Raw genomic sequence first — 18653 nt, forward strand, 5'->3', positions numbered from 1 at the left:
TAAGCATTTTCAGTTTTGCAGGCCATATGGTCTCTGCTGATATAGTGTAGAAGCAGCCTTAGACAATATGCAAATCAATGAGTGTGGCTGTGTGTCAATAAAACTTTATTTACAAAACCAGGTGCTCAGACCACAGACCAGAGTTACCAGCCACTACTGTAAAGGGAACTCAAATGCTAGAAAATGGGACCTCATTTACTACACACATAGGTTCCTATCTTATTGAGCTACCCAAAAGACCTACACAATGATTCTTCTTAAGGCTATCTAGCTTTCCACACACACTGACCACTGCCGTTCTCAATGATCAATTCTTCTCCACCAGAAAAAAAAAAAGAGGTAATTTTAGACTCAGTCAAGCCTACCCTGTGGGAGTCTGGTGGGGGCCCTCCCAGGGTGTGTAAGAACTGGCAGCCTGTGGCATGCTTTGTTTTGGGGACACACATGCTCACAGAGCCCACAGGCCAGAACGTCTCAGTCACCAGTTTTCCTCTTTGTTACAGCTGGTGTGTCCCTGCCTGGCCCAGCGCTGGGGGAGCCAAGACAGCCAGCCTCCCTCAGCCCTGACTGCCGAAAACCTGGGACCATGGGGAGCCCCCCATTTGACAACGCAGTGGCCTGGGCACATCTGTGCTCTCACTCAGCCATGTGGGAGCAGAGATCCCTGACAGATGACACCTAAGGACAAAGTCATGCATGTACACGGTTCCCGGTACGTGGTCCCCAAGGCCCATCCAGCACACCAAGAACCTCAGCCCCAACACCAATGGGCTCTCGGCACACACATACCACCCTGCACAGCACCGTGGCACCAAACTACTTCCCCAGCACAGCACCCTGGCACCAAACTACTTCCCCAGCACAGCACTTTGGCACCAAACTACTTCCCCAGCACAGCATCGGCTCAGCGGGAACGTCCCTTCCGCCATGAGCTTGAGCCTCCCTGCCCACGCTAAGGAGCCAGACAAGTGTCTGGGCTGTACCTTCCGCTCTCTGCGTGTTCAGCTGCTCAGGCCTCCTCGGGAATGGGAGAGAACCCCGGCTCTGCCCAGCAGCCAAGACTTCTTTCCTCTTTAGCCAGGCTGCCCAAAGGTGATAGGAGAGTAGACTCAGGACCCAAGCCTCCTCTAGCTCACAAACCTACCCACCTGAGGAAGATCAGTGACCAGAAGCTGGCCAGACACGGGAAGTCCCCGAAGCTTACCTAAATAGAGACCCAGCCGGGGGAAACCAAATGGTGTTCTTGGTGGGGAAGAAGCAAACAGTCCGCACTGCAACACCCGCGTGGTGTCAAGTAACAGTCAGATTAAACAAACAGCCTCAGCTGCTATTTTTACATCCAGATCAGCCACCAGTAACAGATCACTTGGGGAGTGAGAAACTGCTTGCTGCTTAGCCGGACCCTAACCACGATTCCAACTTCAACCCAGAACGATTGCTAAAGCTATTCCAGCACCTAGAGTCAAATAAAAATATCCCAAGGTTGGAAGGAAAACATTTGTTTAGGGAAACATTAAAAACAGGAGAGTGTGTGCCTTGGAGCCAGCACCCGGAGCCCTGCTGATGTCCCGGGGCAGAAATAGCCCGTTTCATCATCGGCTCTGGACGACCGCCGCCCGCATTCCTCGAGTAAGGAGCCGTCCTCTGCTATGCTTTTGGAGCAGAATAATATGCAGCTGGGGGAAGGCCAGGCTGGGTCTCAGGGTGAGAGTTACAGAAGGATATGAAATAATCGGGGAAGAGGCAAGGTAAGTGTCTACTTGGTGAGCTTGGCTACAGCAAGCCCAGTTGTTTGCAAAGTCCAAGCACCAGTGGACAAGTCCCGTTCTGCCAGGCAAGGGATCCCCTCTCCATCTCTGGGAAGGGCTGGCCTCCCCGCAACCTTGAGGTGGGCTCATGCCTGCCTTCCCGATGGCTGCTTTCTGTCTCGGCCTGGGGTCACCTGCTCCCCAAACTTCCCGCAGACTCCCCAACTTTTTCCACTGGCTTTTCTTTGGCTTGTACCATGCCAGCTCCCAGAGTGCCTTTCTTACTCTCCCAAGCTGGCTCCAGGATAGTCTGTTTGCTACTAGGATTTAATGCAAGAGTGTTTTTTTTTCCCCCGTTTCTTTCCAAGATTCTTTTTTATGCTTCCCTGCCTGTGGCCTGAGAAAGCGGAGATGACTGGCGCCCGCTGGGTGTCCAGCTCTGTGTAGCACTCAAAACCTCTGCAAGTCTGCAGTGCGCTGTGTCTTTGGGTCTATTTGCAGACTGTCCCTTCTGCCCCTGTGGGCTCTTCAAGGGCGGCAACCTGTGTCCCAGCCCCAAGTTGGGGCCTGGCACCACCTCCAGCCTTGAACCGGCTGACAGCCAGGGTCATGGGGACCCAGGTTATGTACTTTTGTCTAAACCAAGTCAGAAAGAACAGCTCCTCCTTGCCCTGCAGACTAAGTTGTGAGATCCCAACCAGCAGGAGCATTCAGACCCGCCTCCTCCTGGGAGCCTCAGGACTTGCCTTTTGCCATGAGCACTTCAGAACCTCGCTGTGGGGATGACTGCTCGCTGCTCCGCACTCAGAGATGCTTTGAGGGAGGCCCAAAGTGAACCCCTCAATTTTACCCACTCACCTCCCTACCTCACCTGTTTGCCAAAACAAACACATGCCAACAGGGCAGATAAAAACCATCAACTTGAGATGGGAGCCAACATTTAAAAAGTACACAGGATTTTGAGTGCTGGCTCCATTATTTCCTAGCCAGTTGACATGTCACATACTTACCCTTCCTGAAGCTCAGTTTCCCCATCTCTAAAGTGGAGAGAATGCCTGTGCTCTGTGGGCTTCAGGGTCAGAGGAGTTCCTGTACATGAATATGCTCGTCTATTGCAAAGCTTCCCAAAATGTTAGTCATTTATTTGTTATTTTTTCCCATGATTTTTGCTACACCTCAACCATCTGTATCAACATTTACTTACTATTTTCCTTTAAAGAAAATTTAAATTGACTTGCTTTTTGTCTTTAACAGAAGAAGTTTATGGAAAATGACAATACTTAATAGATCATGGATTTGATATATTTGTTAATTTCCCTTCCCCCATTACACATTGAAACAAATTTACAGTCAGTTCATATGTCATCTGATGTTAGAAAATGTTGCATTACTAAATCTCATTTTATGGAGGAGTTTGCTTCGGGGTGTGAGTAACGTGAGCTGAAAGCTTCGGCAGGGCCCCTGGTCTTCCTAATTTGCTTTCCTCCCCTCCTCAGCACCTTCCTTCCCCAGCTTACGTTTCATTCTTCACAGGTGGAGAGCATGACCTCATGTCTTGTTTAGGATCCTAGGAACGGCAAGCTTTGCTCTGCAGCAGGAGCGAATGGTGTTTGCTTGAAGTGGCTGATTGAGGAAAGAGCACCGTGGGATGGCTGGGGAATGTTCCAGGGGCTGGGCAGTGGCGGGTAGCTTTGTTAATGACGTCAGCAGGAGGGGTCGGGAGAGAATAATAAAACACAGTTGACCCAGCAAGAGCCTGTCCTGGGAGCAGGCAGCCCTCAGAGCTTGGCTGGAGGCTCCATCCAGCAAGCCTGAGCATAGCTGACACCTGCAGAATCTGATTTCTCCTGGAAGTGCCCCCATCTGCCCCATGTAGTAGACCCCCATGTCTGTGTCGGTTACAGTGGTCATCCTGATGCAGACCATCCCCAGCTGGAAACACAGCTGCAGAACTAAGCCCAAGCTCCAGACCAAGAACGCTCAGGGTCTGCATGGCCGAGAGCTGGCATCTGTCCAGGGGACTGGCCCAGGCAAAGTGACCACTCTTGTCCAGTCCAGGAGCTGTGAGCTGCATGGAAAGAATGTGAATGAAGACACAACTCTAAATGTGGAACCATGGATGCTATGTGAGCCAGTGTGCTCCCTAGCCATCCAGAAAAACAAGGCCACTTGTACATTCTGCAAGAGCATAAATAAAGCTGTCCTCAGGCGGCGTGCTCTGGTGGCCCATCCTTGCAGTGGTGGCCCATCCTTGCAGTGGCTTCACTGGCTGCACCCCTCAGCAAGGCCTCTGGAACACTGTGAGGGCAGCACACCCACCCAACAGAGTGGGTAAAAAACGATCTAGCTATGGCCTTGCCACACGTGGTGATCGCTAACTTAATTTTGCAGCAAATTTAATCTGCTCTGTATTGGTATTAATTAGAAATGTTCAAAAGCTGGTAATAAGGGCAGTGCCGAATGGGTCCTTCAGGCCAATTTCTGGTTCTGGGTATTTGAAACTCATATCCCTGCAAATGATAGGAAGCCACTCAACTGATTCTTTTAACTTTGCATCCTGGTTATATGTGACTTCCTGTCGGGGAACGTTTCTTTGTTATCACCCAGCTTTCCTTAGTAGTCATTTCTGTAAAGTTCTTCAGGAAGGTGGTGCATTTCCATGGCTTAATAATAATAATAGCACAATGAAAATGCTAGCCAGCACATGTAGAATGCTTACTTTGTGCACCACATGGTTCTAAGTCCTCACATCAATTAACCCACACCGTATACACTCCTGATCACAGGTCCCTGCATGATTTTGTCCCATCCCTATGAATTGCCATCCATCAGGGAGCTAGGGAAGGATGAGATATGGAGAACTGATATTTCCTGAGCACTCATTATGTGCCAGGAAAACACTTTCTGCGCTTTGTTCCACAAAGTCCTCAGTCTCCCTGTACGATGGCAGTTAATGTTTCCTTTTTAAGGATGATGAAACTGAGGCTTGCAGAGGTCCCAGGATGCCATAGCTAATAGCAGCACAGAGGATGCAGATGAGGGCTCACCTGCCCACCTATCCAGTTAGTACTCTCCCAGCCCAAGTGCAGGACACAGCCTTCTCTGACCCACCTGTTCTCCTTGCCTCTCCCTGCAGAGAGGGCAATGCCTGCAAGGCACCTCCTTAGCTACTGATTTGTTATGGGGATTCTGTGCCCACTGTGAGCACAGCACGAGTGTGTTTCCAAGGCTGACAGCAAGACGGTGCCTCACTGGAGGAGCCCTCGCTTCGGGGGCTCAGGCCCAGCTGCGCTGGCTGCCTGCCAAGGGGCCTGAGCAGGAGGACCTCTCTTGCAGGAGTGCTGGGTTGGTGGGGTGTTGCCTGCTAATGTGTAGCTCAGAGGGGCTAGAATTATGGGGGCAGGGCCCTGTTTGTAGCTCACAGCCTGAAAGAGCCCAGGTTGCTGAGGCCCCTTCTACAGGGCTGCCCTTCTCCCCATCTGACCAGCCTGGTGCTGGGATGGCGACTGTCACAGTCAACTGAAGGTCACCCTGGCTGAGGCCTCTCCTCAAGGCTGTTCCTTTAGGATTCTTTGCTTAGGACTTTACAGTGGAAGGCTTGGACATAAGAAACAGAATCTGAAGGAAATCCAGTTTATTAAAGTGCTACCAAGTCTCACAACAAAGCTGGGAGGTCGGCTTCCTGGTGGATCTGGGTGCAGTTGCTCATTTCTACACACTCAGAGAGATCTGGAAGCCCAGTGTTAAGAGGAGCTACTCCCTAGAGCATGAGTTGACAAACTTTTTCTGCAAAAGGCCAGATGGTAAATATTTTCAGCTTTGCAGGCCATCGGGTCTTTGTCAAAAGAGCTCAGTTAGGCCATGGTAGCATGAAATCAATTAGAGACACTCTAAACAAATAGGAATGACTAACACAGTAAATAAAACTCAGTTTCAGGGTTTAAAAGAAGAAAGTTGATTTTCATATAATTCCATGTATTACAAATATTCTTATTTTGACATTTTCCCTCCAATTATTGAAGTGTGTACAACCATTCTTAGCTCACAGGGCTGTTCGGAACAGACAGCACAGGGATTTGGCTCATGGGCAATTTGCCAACCTCTGCCCTAGAGCCACTTTGTCCACTTGAGTGGCCACCAACCCTATGTGGCTAATGAGCACTTGAAACATGGCTGGTCTGAATCCAGATGTTCTGTGAATGTAAAACGCACACTTAGTGCAAAGTGTGCGTTTTCCTTAGTGCAAAGAAAACCTTGTAAAATATCTCAACAATATTCTGTATTGATTACATGTTGACATGACAATACCTTGGCAATTCTGGATTTAATAAAATATATTGTTAAAATTTACTTTCACACATTTCTACTTTTGGAATGTGGCTCTAGAAGATTTGAAATGACGTATGTGGTGTGGGCTATATTTCTACTGGACAGTGCTGGGCTTTGCTCCTGGTCAAGGACCCTCACCCTCATTGCCTGCTATGTCCATTAGGCCAGACTCGACTTGGGATCAGGGCTGAGCTGCTCATGGTGAAAGAGTTTCAATTTCTCCATTGCGATTGCTCTGAGTTCAGTTGTTAAGCAGAAACTTTTGCAAATGTATTCCTGGATCTCAGGTATTGTTGTTCCTATTTGCTTCCACCATTGTCTCTAAAATATTGGGCCTTAAAATGAGACTTTATGCACATGAAGAAAAATATGGTGAGCATTGCCATTTTCCAAGCACCTCCAGAAGCTGCATGCTGGGTTAGCGGTCTCATACACAGTGCAGATTGGATCTTCACAACCATTCTGGGAGGGAGGCATTCTTACCTCCATTTCCAGATGCAGAATGAGGTCAAAGAGGTGAAGTCCCTCACCCCAAATTATGTACTTGGCAGCAGAGCTGGTGTCAAAGTCAGGGTTCCCTTTCTCCTTAGACCATCTTTTCCTTGGTGCCATGTCACTAACATGCTGTTGGAAGCAGGGCCTTCCTGAAAGAGGTGCTTCCCCCTCCAGTGCAGAGGCAGAGGAGGGATTCCCTAGATCAGCCTGGCTGAGGGGAAATAGACTCTCAAGGCAGGGCTGGAATGCAAAGCCCAAGCATGCTGTTGCTACTCTGCACCCCAGGTGCCACCTGTTCTCTTTCCTGTAAAGAGAATAGGGAGCAGGGAGAGGCAGACCACTGTCTACCTGTCCCACACCCACTGTGGCTGCAGGATTTGGTGCAGGATTGTTTTAGTCTCAGAGGTGGACCAAGGTAAGAGTCACCAGCTCCAGCCTCACAGGCTCCTTGCCCCTCTCTGCATGCAGCTCCACCCTGCCCCAGGGCCTTTGCACCTGCCTATCGGATCCTCTGCTTCGAGCGCTCTGCCTCGACCCTGACATGGCTGTTTGCTTCTCACCGTTCAAGCCTCAGCTCAAGTGTCACCTCCTCAGAGAGACTTTTCCTGGCTATCCCATCTAGAGACCCTCACCCCTACCCCAGCTGACCTCTGTCACACTCCTCACTCTATTCTTCATGGTCATGATCACTAACAGAAACCATCCCACTTCTTTGTTCCTGGGCTGTGCTCTGTCTATGCACTCCCTTCTTCCAGAAAGCAATTCCAAGACAACATCTACTTTGCCTGCCTCATGTTCTTCTGTGCACCTCATGTGCAATAAATGAGTGTGAGCATTGGTTCTCAAGTCCCCCAAAGGAGGAAGCACGGATTGCTGGGGCCCTCCCTCAGAGTTCCTGCTTCAGTGGGTCCTCTGTGGGGCCTGGGCGTGTGCATTTCTAATAAGTCCTCAGGTGATGCTGATGCTGCTGGTCCAGGGGCCACCCTTGGAGAAGAAAATGCATCTGTTCCTGGACAGGCTGCACCGACTCTTCCACACTTGCTGTGGATGATTTCCTGGGAGCTGCTGTTTAAGAGTGGCTTTCTACTTAACTTGACTCAACAAATATTTACTGAGCACTTTCTGTGGATCAGGCGTTTCTGGTTGCTTTCTCATCTGGTTGCTTTCTCATTTGTAACCTCCTTTTCTCCTCACTACATCTCTGAAGTGGTTTACAGGCAAGAGAGCTGAGGCTTAAGCGGTTGAATAAATGGTTCAAGGTCAGAGAACTAGTCATAAATGGGGTTTGGGCTGGGTGCAGGGGGTTCTGGCACCCAGCTCAGGTGGGTTCCCATCCTGCCCTGTTGCTCTCTGAGGTCTGGCCTCCCAGGAGCCTTTGGGTATGGCTCACAGGTGCCAGGTATGTCCAGCCATCTATTTTCACTTCTCTGTGTGCTGCTGGGCAGAGCCACACAGAACTCCAGGTGGTACGGCCAGGAGAGTCTGTAGCTGGGCTGCTAAGTTTGTGAATTTTGGCGGCAGGGTCTTAAGCATTGCACTCTCAGATCTACCTCACACCAGCTGTGTGACCTTGGACATATGACTTGATTTCTCTAAACCTGCATTTGGTACCTACGTCATATGACTGTTGCAAATATTAAATGGGATGATGCAAGTGCTTAGTATGGGTAGGTACAATAAGCTAATGAAGTCATTTTGTCATAATTGTGATTGCCTTGGCTCTCTCGTGGTTGGGTTGGAGAGCAATAGCAGGTCTGAAATGATTGAGAACTTGGGAGCTTGGGACTAAGGAGGTGGTGAGTGGAGGACCAAGAAGCTGGATACCTCCCTGTCATGCAGCACTACGCAGCTGTAGAAAGGAATGAAGACCATCTCTCCATCCTTGCAGGAAGTAATTCCCAGGACAAGGGGGAGAAACATGGGTACATTGTGTTTACCATTCACTGAAGGAGAGATTATATATGTATGCCTATTTATATGGATTTTCTGATATTAAAAGAAAACCATAGAATAATTAAAAAATGATTATGGGGAATAAAGAAAACAGGCTGGTGGGATGTAGAAAAGGAGCTAGGTCTCCCTGAATCTACCATTTTTTTGGGTAGATTTGACTTGGACCCATGACATACCTTCCAGAATTTTAAAACTAAATTAAATAAACAATTTTAGAAAAGAAGCACCTAAAAACTGAGAGTAAAATGAAACAAATGAACTTAATACATAGGTGGCATGATTTCACAAAAGGAAATTATATCAAATGCTTTTCAAATAAGTAATTTGATTTAACCCATAATGGGAATATACCCGAACATAAAATTATTAACTTTTAAATAAAATCTTAAACTGTTCTTAGAAATATTGATAGATAACAGATAGAGCAAATAGGTAAGTATGGTTTTTTCTTTTTTCTTAGAAATATTTAATATGGACTTACAAACAGAAGGCATGTCTGTGTCTTGGGTGGTGACAAGACAAGATGATGGATTCCTGTGCCACTACCCCCAGACTCAGGGCTCATATACCACAGGGGAGGGGTGGCTCAGGAGGGATGTGTAAGACAATTGAAGTGTGATAACAACAACGTTATTTGACCTAAGGGCAGGATTTACAGTCAACTCAAGGAATAACAGTTAAATGGGAAATCTTAGAGAACTTCCTGTAACAGGGGTTTGTCAGAAGTCATTGTGGTGCATTAGCTTAAATTGGTAAGTATGTTCATGTCATTCAAAGCAAGATTTTTTAGTGTTAGAGAAAGAAGATGCAAATATAAAACCAAAATATTAAGTAAAACTCTATGCATATATTTGAGTATCAATATGAAGTCTTGATTACTTTCTCTTAAAAAAATATTTCTTAACTGATAAGATCTGGAAGCCATAACCAACACAACAGCAGTGAACATCGTTTATACCTAGATTTTTGTCTCTAAATACCATTTCTCATTAAAAAGAACAGAAAATGTGTAAGAAGAGTCTGGAACTTTGGCCTCCCCAGAAAGGCAAGCAGGCTGTGAAAATCTCCTGGGATCATGTGATGAGAGCCAAAGAGCTGACTTTGGGAGGCTCCCACTAGGAAAGACGATGGAACACTGTGTACAGCACTAGGGATGAAAACCGGAATGAATAGAAAACACATTCAATGTGTTCAACCCATGAGTTTATAACACTACTAAGAAAAATAACAGCTCAGACAGCATTCCATGGTCCCTTAGCAAGACTCAGGGAGCAGCTTCATTCTCCTGAGAAGTGGGCCAGGGTTGGGAACTTAGCCTGACTGCTGTATTAACTGTATCAAACAGTCCAACCCCCCAAGTGATGGATGAACGAGGGTTTCTCTAATAAGTAAAGATAAAGATGGAAGGCAAACTAGAATATTATAATTTTTCAAGTCTCTAATGAAATCACAGTTTAATACAATAATTGCTACTGGGTTACCTATGAAAAAACACAGGAAGTGTTCTTGCCAAAACACCAAGTCTCAATCAGAACAAGCCTCTAAACCTTGATTTAACTCCCAGATGACAGGAAGAACAGGAACAGAGGAAACAGATAAATGACACCATAAGGGAGTAATTGGCAGGATCCAGGAAAATTGGAAAAATCTGTGGAAAATTCTGCAGCACAAGAGCCAATTTGCATAACAAACACGTTGAATATAAGGCAGGTGAGATCTATTGATTAAAAGACGCTAGAGACACATTGACCCCATGCCATATATAGACCCTCTCTGCGTCCTGATTCCAGCAAAAATTTATAAGACAACCAGGGATATGTGAAGGCTGCCTAGGTATTTGATTATATTAAGGAATTGCTGCTAATTGTTTAGAAGTGATAGTAGCATTATGTTGATAAAAGAGGCTTTACTGTACAGAGAGACCTACACTAATACTTATGAATGAAAGTCAACACCTGGGACCTCTTCAAAGTAATGCAGTGTACGGAGAAGTGGTTTGAAGTATAGTTGAAGCAATATTTTTGAAATTGGGCATTTGTAGTACTATCCTCTTTACTTTTGTGTACATTTGAAATGCTCCATAATTTAAAAAATGGAAAATTCCCTGGGGCAGCGAGGACAGAGAGGGTCAGAAGGAGCTGACAAGGAGGCGGGAGCTCCCGGGAAGGAGAGAGATGCAGCCAGGGAATCAGAGAATGTGGGTGGGGCCCTGCGGAAGCCAGGGTGAGATCTGAGACTGTCCCTCAGGCCACATGGCAGAGGAGGTGGCCTGTCCCGCAGACTCCAGTCTGTCTGGTCACCTCACTTAGGGTTATTTGATATAAAGTGGCTTCAGGGAGGCCAACAGCCCTACAAACATTGGCAAGTACACAAAACATCAGAAAAAATTAAACATTCAACTTTAGAGATTGGTTGCCTGGGGCTGACCTTATAAATTAAAAACTTGAGGAGAAAGTATTTATGGTAGATTGTTAAGTAACCAAGTAAAAAATGGAGGTCAAATATTAATGTAAAAACATGGGTATTCATGCAAAAATGTATTTATGCATTAAGATAGTCTCAAATACTGTATCACCAGGCATTAGAGAAAAAAATGCCTAAAACAACAAATAGTGAAGAAAAATATGTGTATGTGTTGATTTCTCCTTTAAAAAAACAATGCATTTTTCATTGAGGTGACTTGCAGCAGAGTGAACACCTGGTCTTTGGACGAAGGACACTTTCCATTTCCCCATCCCATAAGGGTCCCTAGGTTTTTCCTGCTGGACCCACGTGAAGGTGAATGGCTAATTTCACCTGTTATGTTAATGCCCCTAGAATGGATGTATGGGATGGTGGGCATAAAAATATCCCAGTGCAGGTGGAGTTTCTCTAGAAAGCCCAGAGCTATCTACTTTCTCCCAAGGGCTGGTCACTGGACTTTCCCCAGGGGCCAGTGCTGTGGCCTGGTGACCTGTGTCTGGGGCAGGGAGCTGCTTCTTGGAACCTTGCAGATCCCAAGTTTCCTTTATGGCACTGTCTTTGCTTCAAAGGGTCACCTCGGCCCCAGCAGGGAGGCAGAGGTGCTTGTGTCCACAGATGGGCTGCCCAGCTCCTGCACCTTCCACTTTGTCAGAGCTGAGGGGCTTCCTGCTGGGGAAAGGAATATGGCAACACCCCTGCCCTCACACACTAGAGGAGGTTCCTTTGCATTCTTCAGGCCAGTTTTTAGAGTAGGAAACAGATATTCACATAAGGATGGGCCTTGCATGCTGTGCAAGGTCAGGGCAGAGCCAGACTCTGCCCCCTCTGATGAACAGGTTTGCATGCTACAGTCTCCTCCCTGGGGTCGCTGTCTGACATTCAGGTCTCAACTCCTCCAGACTTGCTCTGTTTCTTGAAGCTTCGAGAGGCTTCCATGTAAGTTTCTGGACATTCACTGGTCGTTGTTCCTCGGTGTGGTGCTGTCGGTTTTGCAGAGGGCTTCCTGTCACTGTCTCTCTTGCACTGGTTCTTGGCACAGCCCCAGCAGCCTCATCACCCTCCACTTTCCAGCCTTGGGAGCACAGGCTTGGAGACTTATTGGGAGTCACATGGTGAGTCCAGTGAATAGCAGCTGGTGCCAGAGCCCAGAGCTGGGCACCCAGCCCCTTGGCCAGGGGCTTTTCCCACGGGTTCCCACTCCTGGCCTTCATGGAGGGCCCTGCACGTGCCTTTCTTGCACACCCCTGGTTCTGAGCTCCAGACATGCCTAGTATAGCCCCGGGCCAGAGGAGGCCCAAAATGCCACAGGTGTGTTTTGTCCTAAAATAATTTGGATTGATAAGCGGCATTTAAAAATCAAGAGATTTTTGTGTTGATTGCTTCATTTCTGGCTCATTTTAATGGGAGATCAGGTACCACAGGGTGGCATTCTCATATAGGGGCAGGGGCTGAGCTGAGCAGGGCTGTCCTTCAGACAGGGCCTGTGCCTTCCTGCTAACCACCTGCTACCTTCACTCATTTACAGAACCTGCCAGGCCAGAAGACTTCTGCATTTGCGGCTCTATTCTTGGGCTTCTGCTGTGTTGGAGACAATCGCTGGATCACAACAAAGCTAACCTGTCTCCCGGTCTCATCTCGAGCCAACTGCAGTGCCAGATGCCCTGACACTTAGTCCTGTCATCTTCTCGATGCTGCCTGTGGCTGTCCCCGAACACGGGGAGCACTGGATGCCACATCGACTTTAATTAAGTTCCACGAGGACATAGAACAGGAAACCAGTAACTCTTCTGCTCACATTAATACTACATAAGGCTTATCTTCAGAAACGTTTACCTGCTGTGAGCAGATATGTCTTCATGAAATATGAAATCCACCCAAATTTATTAAGACTGCCTGTGTAGTAGGTAGTGGGAACTCAAACTGAGCAGCCCTCCGTTAGGGTCTCATTATTATTATGGCATTATTTATTTATATCCTACACTAAGACAGACATGATGTAATCCAGTAATTAAGATTGTTATGATTGAATATTTATTAAGCACCTACAATAAGCCAGCCACTGATTCACATAAAATGAGTCTTTACCCTCAAGAGCTCTCATCTTGCTGCCAAGGGGAGCTCAGCGCCTCGTGGAGAGGACTGAGGGGAAATTTAATGGATTTGTCTTCCCCGAGCAAGCCTGAGAAATGAAGCTGATCAGAAATTGGTCTGAGTTTAGTCTCGCTGTTCAATTTGAATGAAATGAAAACGATCTATCGCTGGCTTAGGAGAGGACTGGGTGTGCGGAGGGGCTGTCCCCAAAGTGCCCCAGCCAAAGATGGAGGCCTCCAAGACACAGGTGGGTGGCAACTGGGTGAAGGTCTGAGCTTTAAATTTATCCTCAGGCTAAGATTGGGCTGCTCTTTTGTACTTCTTATAAACTTAGCCATGTTCTGACATGTTGCGAGCTAACACTTGCTGGGATCATACTGTGTGCCAGGGGCTGGGGCTACAGAGGAGAGCCAGGCACAGCCCAGAGCCTCCTGAAACCAGGTCCCCACAGGACGCTCTGCAGCCTCCTTTCTCCCTCTGCAGGCCTCCGGTGCCCCCACAGCCTGTGGCGGCTTCCTTGGCCTCTCCTCTTTCTGGTCTTTCTCTCTATTTTCTTGCTTCTTCCTCTGCACTGGGCCACTTCTCCTAAAAGGGACCTGTCGGCTACAACCTGCACCCTGCTCCCTCTGTCTTTCCTTGACCTGGCGACACTTTTTTTTTAACTCTACACTAGAGTGAAGAATAAACAAATGAATGAAGCATGAAGGAGTCAATGAATAGGCACAATCATAAATGTGTACCCAGCATTGATACATGAACTTCTGTGACCAACGTTCTTTGCTCACAATTGTTCCCTAGATTATTTCTGTGTTTGGGAAGAGAGTGGAATGTCCCCTAGGTTCTTGGGTGCCTTTGGAAGGAGATGTTTTGAAAACTGACACAGACATGCCATGCTTCCCTTAGCACCAGCCCTGACTCAAGCATTTGGTTCAGATAAAATCTACATTTTTTTTTTAGAGACAGTATCTCACTCTGTTGCTCAGGCCAGAGTGCACTAGCATGATCATAGCTCACTGCAGCCTCAAATGCCTGGACTCAGGGGATCCTCCCACGTCAGCCTCCTGGATAGCTAGGATTCCAGGTGCACATCATTTATTGGTGCACCTGTATCATTAAATGCCTGGCTCATTTATTTTTATTATTTTTATTTTTTGTAGAGGGAGGGTCTCACTTTGTTGCCCAGGAGGGGCTCAAACTGCTGGCATCAAGCGATCCTCTCGCTTGGACCTCCCTAAATGTTGGAATTACAGGCGTGAGCCATCGCACCAGGCCTGATAAAAGTCTACTTTATCCTGAAAGGTGCCTTAGTCATTTCTACAAAATATCAGTTTTGTAAAAATGTTATGATTTTCTTTTTTAATTGTAGTAAAATACATGTAACATAAAATCTACCATCTTAACCATTTTTATTTATTTTATTTTTATTTGTTGAGATGGAGTCTTGCTCTGTTGCTCAGGCATGTCGCTCAGTGGCATGATCTTGGTTCACTGAAACCTCTGCCTCCCAGGTTCAAGTGATTCTCCTGCCTCAGCCTCCTGAGTAGCTGGGATTACAGGCATCTGCCACCATGCCCAGCTAATTTTTGTATTTTTAGCAGAGATGGGATTTCACCATGTTGGCCAGACTGGTCTCAAATTCCTGACCTCAGGTGATCCACCCTCCTCGGCCTCCCAAAGTGCTCTCCTGTGGAAAGGCAGGTGAATACCCTGCCTGTGGGCAGGTTTCTCCTGGTGCTGGTAATGAGGCCACTCTGGGCAGTCCACTTAGGATCCTGCTTCCTGATGCCATCCGAAGCCCTCCACAGAGACCCCAGTTCCAGGCCTCATGAGGTTTCTATTGCCAGGCTGCAGGGTGCCTCTTCCTCATGGAAACTGAGCTATCACCGTTATCCATGTCCCCACTTGAGGGGGGCTGGACATTTGCTTTCCTATACTATTTTTTCGATTGGAGCTAGTTATGAAGCTGCAGCGTCTCCCAAATGCCTCTGAAGAAATGACTGGAGGCTTGGTACAAAACAGATGACCAGGTCTCTCCCAGGAATGTCGAATTTGGTAAGTCTGTGTTGGGGCCCAACAGTCTGTTGTTTTGTTTTTAAGCAAGCACCCGGCTTATCTGGAGTCAGGAAAGACTGCACTGAAGTGTATAGAATGGCAGTGTGGTCTCGGCTTCCCTTGGGTGGTGACCCACTGCCCTGCGACCCCATAACAAGTGCCTCTCACCACATGGTACTTCACTCTTCACCAGAAGTTCTCTAAGTTCTACATTCTAAGACGTTCCAAGAGGTTCTCTCAGTGTGGGCCCCAGGCTGACAGCATCAGCACCTTGCATCTTGTTAGAAATGCAGATTCTCAGGCTCCACTGCATCAGAGATTCTAGGGGTGGGTCCAGAAAGCTCTGCTTTTACCAGTCAGAGGGTTCTCTACAACCTTTGGTCTTCACAGAACATTTTCACACATTGCCTCCTGCCACCCTCACACTCCATAGGTGGGGAGACTGGGTCGGGGGGCCACATGGCTTGTCCAGAGTCAAACAGCCAATGGGAGACAGAGCTGGAACCCAGGCTCAAGTCCAGACTCCAGATCAGATGTCCCGTGAGCCCCTTCCATGGAGATCACAGGGGTCTATAAAGACAAGGGCCTGGAGCCGATGGGATCCAGAATGGTCTGATCTCTGGTTCTGACTTCACTGCAAGGGACATGAGGAGCCAAGAATGAAAGCAATGACATATATACCATACAGGTATGCCTTCCACATAAACTAGATTTGTCCAAAAAACATATAAACAACCTGCCACCTAGGACACCCCTCTCCCTCAAACAAAACCTCCATTAACTAGGGTGTAAGAGTCTCGATTACACCAAAGAGGAAGAGCTCTTAAAGGATAGCCTCACTAGGCAGGCCAGACATGGATGTGATGTCACCACCACCAAGGGCATCAGGGAGAATGACATCTGCCAGAAAATGAGACTGCCATTGACCACTGTTTTAATTTAGAGCAAGATAAAGTCACTAAACCCAGGCCACGCCCTTGGGGAACTATTTTAATAGCCATTGCTGTCGAAATGCCGGGCCTGCCCAGAGCGGAGAGGAAACCTCCACAGCGGCTGGGTTTGAAAGAGAGCAAGACTTAAAGCAGAGCTGTGACCTCAGGGAATGTTTTCCACCTCCTCTAAGGAATGCTGGCCACCCCTGCACTCCCTCCCCACCCTCCCGGATGGCGGGACGGAGAGGCAGTCAGAGAAGAGCTGGCATCTGGCTTCAAATTCCAGTTTGGCCTCTTACTAGCTGTGCGGGTGTGGGCAAGTTATTTATCCACCCTGTACCTCAGTTGTCTTGTCTAGGAAGCAGGCATAATATGGCCCTGGCATTTTCGTGTTATATTAAGCATAGACAACGTGTAGGGAACCTTTAGCTCCATACTTGATCTGAGGTTGACAGCTCAGTTAGGAGAGTGATTTGTTGTTTGTGCTCCTTGAAAGAGGCTTTTTTGCACAGACCCTGCCTCTCTGGGTCCAGGCAGATGGTTTAGCAACAGACAGCAGTGCCAGGAGGCTTCTTTGCCTCCAGTGAGTCCACTGGACCCAAAGTCATCACTACTGCCTCTTGATGCGTCTCTCCACAGAAAGGTGAAGATGGCCCCATCTTTGATCTAGTTTAAGTCACAATACAAAGCTTGTTGTCTCCATTTTCCTAGTGTCGTTTCCTCCTAATTCAGACCCGACCATCATCTTTTCCTTTTAAAATTCTGTCGGGTCATCCCATTCTAGAAGTTTTCCATGTGCCCTTACAATTCAGTCATTTAAGCAGTGGTGGTGATAAGGGAAATGCTTACAGGTGTGTGTGAGTGTGTGCATGTATGAAAGTGTGAGTGTGCGAGAGTGAGTGCGCATGTGCGTCTGAGTGTGTGTGTGTGTGTGTGTGTGTGTGTGCACTTGTGTGACATGGGCAGTTTTGTGGGTTAGACTTTTCATTGTCATCTTACCAAAAAGATATGAAGCTGATTTCTACTGTTGGGGCGTACTTTTCTGAGGCCTTTACCCTGAATTCTCTGTGGATGTCATTATGCATGCCATAAAAAATAAATGTGTCCTCTAAAATGTCCCGTATTTTGGAAATGCTTCAACACTGAGAGTTCGTCGTACACACAAGGGTCTCAGATGGAGCCATAGGCAGCTTCATGGATGCCTCTAGGAGGTCATCGCGTCTGGTCACTCCATACGCCGGGAGACCGAGGCCCTGAGGCGAAGGAGTCCCATCCAATGTAACCTGGAGGTGGAGGGCAAGCCAGGCGTCTTTTCTCTGTAGCACAATTGAGTGGGACTGGCCCTTAGAATGACCTACAAAGAGACCAAAGCAGGTGGATATCGGCCACTCTTCCTCTGGGGTGATCTAATGCACGTGAACTCCACCATCACTGCCCAGAAAAACGCACTCCCCAGTTTAAAGCTCCTGAGTGCTGAACATAGCCTGCGGACCCAGCCACTCATCCAGCCTGTGTTCCTGCACCCCCCGGATTCTGGGTACCGGGGACCCTGAGATGCACAGGCACAGGCGGCCCCAACCAGGCTCAGCACTCTGCCCCCTGCTGGCCGCTGGCCGACCCTGCAGGTTGTGTTGTCCCCTGCAGACCTGGGCACTGGGGCCAGGCAGTCTTCTCTGGTTGTGGCTGCAGGTGGGAGGGGTTCGGCATCCAAGGGAGAGATTGCCTAAGGTTCAGGGAGCCGGAGAGGGAGCCAGGAGGTTTCCCTAGGATGCGGGCTGGAATTTGGCGGGTTCAGGAGGTCTGGGGAGTTGGGAAAGCATTGTCATGACCTGCCCTCACTGGGGGAATATACTTGGGTCACACACTTAAAATGGTGAGGAATTCCAACAGCTGGTGAAATAAAAATGTGTACTGGCAAGTTAAAAGTCTGTGTCTTTCTCTGAGTTGAAGGAGTCCTCTTCTTCCATTTCCTTTCTCCCTTCTGATAAAATGTATTTTTCTCATGATAGGCAATTTTGGGGGAAAAAACGGGAAAGTGGGGAAAAATCTGCACCCAGGGATGTTGCTAATGGGGAGGGCTATGTGTGTGGGGCAGGGGTATAGATGGGGACATCTCTGAACCTTCTGCTCAACTTTGCTGTGTATCTAAAACTGCTCTAAAAATAAAGTTTATTGATAAAAAAACAAGCAATAACTCCACCCATAGTCCTGTATGCCATTTCAATGCAATTCATTTATAGTTTTTACTTCCTTTTTTCTTATAGTTATGATCTGGATAATTTCATAATGTTTTTTGTCATGAAACTTTATAATAAAAGCATGATCATGTTACTATGAATTCTTCTGAAACACATTTTTTTTTTCTTTTTTGAGATGGAGTCTCACTCTGTTGCCCAGGCTAGAGTACAGTGGTGCGATCTTGGCTCACTGCAACCTCTGCCTCCCTGATTCAAGCGATTCTCCTGCCTCAGCCTCCCAAGTAGCTGGGACTAGAAGGGCACACCAACATACCCAGCTAGTTTTTGTATTTTTAATAGAGATGGGGTTTCACCATATTGATCAGGCTGGTCTTGAACTCCTGACCTCGTGA

The 18653-nt window shown here is 47.6% G+C and overlaps 1 protein-coding gene and 1 long non-coding RNA gene across 5 annotated transcripts in view; one reads left to right on the top strand and one right to left on the bottom strand.

Annotated features, from left to right (window-relative positions):
* The window catches only part of C9H10orf71 (chromosome 9 C10orf71 homolog), a 29730-nt gene extending 26336 nt beyond the window's left edge, over positions 1-3394 (bottom strand). Inside the window, exon 1 of one of the 3 annotated variants that reach the window (XM_015147017.3) lies at positions 3266-3394. The gene's annotated coding sequence lies outside the window, so the exon portion shown is untranslated. Of the gene's footprint in view, positions 1-983; positions 1441-3265 lie in introns of those variants that run through there. The other 2 variants (XM_002805636.4, XM_015147016.3) reach the window with 2 other exon arrangements.
* Positions 1360-13769, top strand: LOC107000122 (uncharacterized). Of its 2 annotated transcripts, none has more exons than XR_013398035.1 (2): positions 1360-1629; positions 12514-13769. It is a non-coding gene; the product is annotated as an uncharacterized LOC107000122 (long non-coding RNA). The 2 variants fall into 2 exon arrangements; XR_001447087.3 differs by having other exon boundaries at positions 1366-1748.
* Positions 13770-18653: the final 4884 nt, after the last annotated feature.

The sequence above is a fragment of the Macaca mulatta genome, chromosome 9, assembly GCF_049350105.2.
Source record: "Macaca mulatta isolate MMU2019108-1 chromosome 9, T2T-MMU8v2.0, whole genome shotgun sequence".
Taxonomy (NCBI): Eukaryota; Metazoa; Chordata; class Mammalia; order Primates; family Cercopithecidae; genus Macaca; species Macaca mulatta.